General features: G+C 45.0%; 1 pseudogene; it reads left to right on the top strand.

The window, feature by feature from the left end:
• The first annotated feature begins 3,061 nt into the window (after positions 1 to 3,061).
• LOC120689212 lies at positions 3,062 to 5,479 on the top strand (annotated as a pseudogene).
• Positions 5,480 to 6,020: the final 541 nt, after the last annotated feature.

Raw genomic sequence — 6,020 nt, 5'->3', positions numbered from 1 at the left:
AGTTTGGTCATATCAACAGATGCATGCAAGGGACTGGAAACTGCTGTGAGTGCTGTGTTCCTTGAAGCAGAACACAGAGAATGCATGAGACACCTGTATGGGAATTTCATGAAGTAGTGCCAAGGCGATGTTTTCACTGCCCACCTCTATCCAGCAGCCAGAGCATACACTGAATGGCTGTTCAAATGGCACATGGGCAAGATATTTGAAGTTGCCCCAGATGCAATTGCTTACCTTGAAGAGCATCACAACAGGTTGTGGTACAGGTGTGGATTTTCAGAAGCAAGCAAATGTGATTACCTAACAAATAATGTCTCAAAGAGTTTTAATAGCTAGGTTAGGCACATGAAGGGCCTGTTGCTTCATGAGTTAGTTGATGGGTTAAGGGAGCTCATAATGGAGAAGAGATACCTTAGGAAGCAAATTGCAAGCAAGATGGTTGATGCGATACTGCCAAATGTGCTAAAGGAGCTGAATCAAGTAAGCAACAACCTCAGGGTTGTGAAGGTTGCAAGAAGTGATGATGATTGTGCAGAGGTTACTCTAGTGGATGCCAACAATAACACTAGAAGGCACACAGTTGACCTAAAAAACCATAAATGCTCTTGCAGAGTTTGGCAGGTAACTGGAAAGCCATGTCATCATGCACTTGCCTAGATCTTGTCTAATAGAGGTGTGCAGATCTCAGCATTTGTACATGATTACTACTCTGTGGCTAAGTTCAAGGCAGCTTATGAAGGCAATGTGAGTACAATGCCTGATAGGTCCCAGTGGCCTGCAGTTGATCTTGGTTTCCAAGTGTTCCCACCACTGCAGAAAAGAGCACCAGGCAGGCTTAAAGTCCAGAGAATTAGAGGATCTCTTGAGAAAGGACCCAAAAAGAAGGTTAGATGCTCCAGATGCAAAGGCTATGGACACTTTACCAAGACTTGCAAGCTAGCATAACCAGCTGAACCAGCAGATGATGTTGCTCCAGAAACACCAAGCAAGAGGTATACTGACTAGCCAATGTAATTCATTTAATTTTAATTTAAGATGATTTTCAACGTGAAATCCAATTTCACGGAGTTGTGGTAGCATGAATCGAATTTTCCCTTAATTTAAACTTCCTGCTAAATATTTCATTTAATTAAAATTGATTCATTTAACTTAAACTGATCCAGGAAAAGGCATCCAGATGATGAAGGCACTTCTGCTCCACAAAAGAAAAAGAAGCAGACACCCAAGAAGAAGCCACCTAAGAAAAAGAGTCCTAAGAAGAAGAAGAAGACTCCTAAGAAGAAGAAAACTCCAAAGAAGAAGAAGCAGACACAAGCAGCCGCTGCTCCACCTCCTACAGCGGTTTGAAGCCTGAGAGATTGGCTAGGCATGTGATGCAACATGCTAAGTGCTGTTAAGTTGTGAACTTGTTATGTTAAGTGTGAACTTTTTAATTCGAGTTGTGAACTTGTGAACTTGTGCTCTCAGGAGTGAATTTGTGCTGTCAACTTGTGTTGTCAACTTGTGCTATGACCTTGTGCTATCAACTTGTGCTTGTGCCAATGTGAACCTTGTCAAGGTGCTTGTGCTGGAGTATATTTTCCTGATTTCAGTGTACATGATTTTCCTGATTTCTGTTGCCAACATTCACAAAGCATTCAGAGTTAACTGAGCCAACATTCAGCATCACAAAGCATCATGTATAAAATTCAGCATCACAGAATGAACAACATTCATGCCAACAACATTCAGAGTTAACTGAGCCAACTACATTCAGTTTCCAGTTTCATACATGCCAACAACATTCAGATTTCACTTCCAAACCAAACCCATGACTAAGCCAACTACAACACCCACACATGCAGATGCTAAGACTGCATTGCTCAGTACAAATGATTTCCCATGGCACACTTGTTGCTTCAGCTCCTCCATCTGTTTCTTCAGTTGACATAGCTGTTGTCTCATCTCCATCATCTGCTCCTCTCCGGTTTGATGTTCTTCTTCGGCCATTTCAAGCTCCCTCATTTTCCTTGTCTGCAAATACTTGACATAGGCACCTTCCCACCAATAGTAACCACAAGTGTCGTCATCCTGATACAAACCACAATGAAAAGATTGTAGACTGAACCTGACATCCTCCAACCAAAAACCAAATAAAATCGAATCTATCTCACCGGGAAGTTGTTTGGACACTTGTAGAAAACGATCCTGTAAGAATCACATTTCTTGCTGTGCAGCTTAACCACAGGAACCTTGCATTGGGGGCAATCGATCAACGGAAGAAGCCCACCTTCCTCGGCCCTAATCCTGCCCCTGCTCCTGCTTGCAGACGATGCTTCGGACCGCATTGGGCTACCGTGGGAGTGGAACATGGCCGCGCGCACCAGTCCGCCGCCGCCGCCGTCGACCTCCGCCTCACCGCCGACGGCCGATTCCGGGGAGATCTAGGGTTCGAAAGGAAGAGAATAGGAACAGGGGAGGAAGAGAGCTAATGCCAGTCACCAGCCCGAGTCGGGCCTGTATGCGATAGACCAGGGGCAGGAGCGGCAATACAGAAATACGACGGCCTGCACGTGGGTCCAGGGGCGTGGGAGGCGTACAAAATGGTTTGGCTCCGTGTATTCAGAAGTTGTAATGGCACGATTCGAATTAGTTGAATAGTAATGGTAGAACTCCCAACTTGGATATTTGTAATGGCACGAAACGAATTAACTCTTTATATTACTACTGCAAACATGTCTACATATGTGGCTCTCACCTTGATCTTGAGTTGGATGGCCTGCTGGGCCGCCAAATCAGAAAATCGTTAATTATATTACAGTCGTATTTCACCTCATGTGTCATCTTCATTGGAGGTACAAACATCATTATCACTGGATTTTGGCCACATAACCAGAATCCATGGTTATAGGTATTATTTATTTGTCTGTGGCTTTTGGGTACGAGGTCCTTCAGATGGTGGACAAACATTGGCAGAGATCGACAATATGGTAGTTAGCTTCCTCCAATAATGTGTAGCGCACCTGATTGTTGATGCAGTGACACGCACGTAACGCCTGCCTAGCCTGAAACCTGCAGCAACATGGAGGACTACTCGAGCCTGTTCGTGCAGTGGGTGACGAACACGCTGGAGCTCGAGCGCCCGGCGCCCGCCGTCGTCGACGATGTCTGCGGCCAGGCAACAACCTTCTTCCCGTCGCCCCAACCGCTTCCCGAAGCCTCCTCCTATGCAGATGAGATGGTCCAGAAGCTGCTGATCACGGGAGCCCACGCAGCAGCAATTAGCAGCTGGAGCTCCACGGACACCACCCACGACAGCGGCGGCCGTGTCTTGGCCCCTCGTCATCAGGCCGTCGAAGGCGAAGGCCACGGTGTCTGGCCCCGTCGGCATATTCTGCCTGGCCCTGGCACGTCCCGACCAGCAGCACCAACGACCTTCCCGGGAGCTGGAACTTCAGCGCCGTCCCGGCGGAGCCTCCCGGCGACGGCACGCCGGAGACAGCCGCCGCTACAGCACGAGGCATGCCAGAGCAGGCGGCATACGGATCCCTGACGCCGCCGATAAGGAGAGCAGGCCTCAAGAGCACGGGATCCAAGTCTTCGTCGTCGGCGCCGTACACGCACGATCACATCATGGCGGAGCGGAAGCGCCGGGAGAAGATCAAGCAGCTCTTCGTCGAGCTCTCCGCCGTCATCCCCGGCCTCAAGAAGGTCCTCCAGATTACCCTGCACTCCTCTCAGTCAGTCCCACACCCTTATCGATGCAGGTTGCACAACGAGTCAACGATGGAACGCAGTAGCGGCTATTTTTTAATTCCCGTGTCCTGATAAATCTCAGATGGACAAGGCGACGATCCTCTCCGAAGCGATGATGTACGTGAAGAAGCTCCAAGAAAAGCTCAATGCTTGGGAGGCTGTCAGCGGCGTGGTTCTGGTTAAGAAGAAGCCATGCTATGCTACGCCGGAGGGGGAGTCAGGCTCCCCGTTGGGGGCGCCGGCGACGTTGAGGAAGAACCCCTGCCGGAGATCGAGGTGCAGCTCTCCGGGAACGACGTGATGGTCAGGGTCCTCTGCGAGAATGGCAAGGGGGTGGTCGCCAGGGTACTCGCCGAGGTCGAGGATCTCCACCTCAGCATCGTTGGTGCCAGTGTCATGCCATCCCCGGTTTGCACTCTAAGCATAACCATCACGGCAAAGGTAGGTCTTTATTTGTTTCTCTTCAATTTGACTAGCTGGCGCGGTCTGTCTGGATTTCTAAGCTAGTGTATGCCTGCTATTTGGGTCGTACCATCGTAATTGTACTATGATGATTTTTTTAGAATTTTATTCACATGGGACTGCTGGTGCGGGGATTGTACAAAAGCTGCACACCTACGCTGATTAGAAATACCAAATGATAATCAATCGAAGAAACTAGCCTGGATATAATACTCCCTCCTTCCCATAATATAAGCATTTGTTGACTTTTGCTGATCACGTTTGACCATTCGTCTTATTTAAAAAATTTATGAAAATGTAAAAACAATTATGATATATTTAAAATATATACGATGATAAAACATGTCATAACAAAATAAATAATATTTTTACAAATTTTTCAAATAAGACATATAGTCAAACGTAAATCGCAGACGTCGATAAATACTTATATTTTGGGACGGAGGGAGTACAAATTAGTTGTTGGTGCTAGTATCCACCCATTTCTCTTATATTCCATATTATTAGAGATGCTTTGAAATCTACATGTAACGTTTCCACCGAAATTTTTGGTTTGGTCCGCCTTATATCATTGACAGGTGGGCCTTGATAGTCCATCCATATGCGAGTCGGACCAGCCCTCTGTCTATGACTCGATTACGTAGATCCCTACAAATTAACGCATGAGTAACGGTATGTATCCAACACGTATATTAACTTTGTCCGTAGCAATGCACGGGCATATTTGCCTAGTGCACTTTAAAGACAAAATAAGAGCATATTCATTATATTTTCTTCTATCAAGGAGTGCTGCTCCAAATGCTTTCTTATGCATTATGTATGCTTTTGTTGTTGGAAGATTGCAAGACAGAAAATGAGTTGTTATATTCTACTAGCGTTGGTTTCGAACTTCGAAGGAAAGATCTTGTGTATTGATCTCTATATATATTCTAATAAACACTGTTCAATAAAGTTGTTCTCTTGTCTGGGATTTTCCCTCTATTAATTAAAGGGAAACGTTAGGATTGATTCGGTGTTTATACTTTGGGCAATGCAAGTTTTGTTTTACCGTTCTTACTATATCCTAATATATACAGTACACTGAACACACAACGCATAAGAAAGTTGGGCTCTTGATGATCTTTTCACATGATATGTATGTTTTGACCTTGTTTCAGGTCATGTTTTTTTAAGGTATCCTGTATTCATTGTTTGTTAATTACAGCTGGAGGCGGCCTTCATGGTCACAGCAGAGGAAGTCATTGACCGTGTCGGAACTGCATTATCACAACAGCAAATATAGCAGCTGCAATGGTATCATGGTAGTACCTAAGGGGCACACAAGAAATAATAGACTACACTCACATTCACGGTGCAGTACGAATGAAAACATGTATACGAAAATTAGCATCTTGTCACGCATGTGAATATCTTCCCGTTATGCAAGCCTGGAGGCTGGAGGTCAATATGCACTAAAAAACTTATTTATTTACCAACATATACATCCCTATGACGACTTTTCAGCACGAGCTTATTGTTCATATATTACAACGACATTGGTATATGTATGTACTTTTTGGGTGGATAGTTCACACGCCATGCATCCATTTTACAATATCTACACTAATGAGGAGTTGTGTACTTGTGTTTCAATGTTTAATTACAATGATGAGAAAGACAACATTACATCTATTAATTGTTATAGTTTCACTCAGTACTCCTATAGGTACAATATATAAGAATATTAGTTCAATCAAGTTGTGCTTGTGCCCAGTTATTTCTCATCAGATTTTCTTTAGATGCCCTGGTCCTTGTGGGTTGGTGAATATGTGAGAAGGAGATAG

Source organism: Panicum virgatum, chromosome 9N, assembly GCF_016808335.1.
Source record: "Panicum virgatum strain AP13 chromosome 9N, P.virgatum_v5, whole genome shotgun sequence".
NCBI lineage: Eukaryota > Viridiplantae > Streptophyta > Magnoliopsida > Poales > Poaceae > Panicum > Panicum virgatum.
This window is presented reverse-complemented; position numbering and strand designations above follow the sequence as displayed.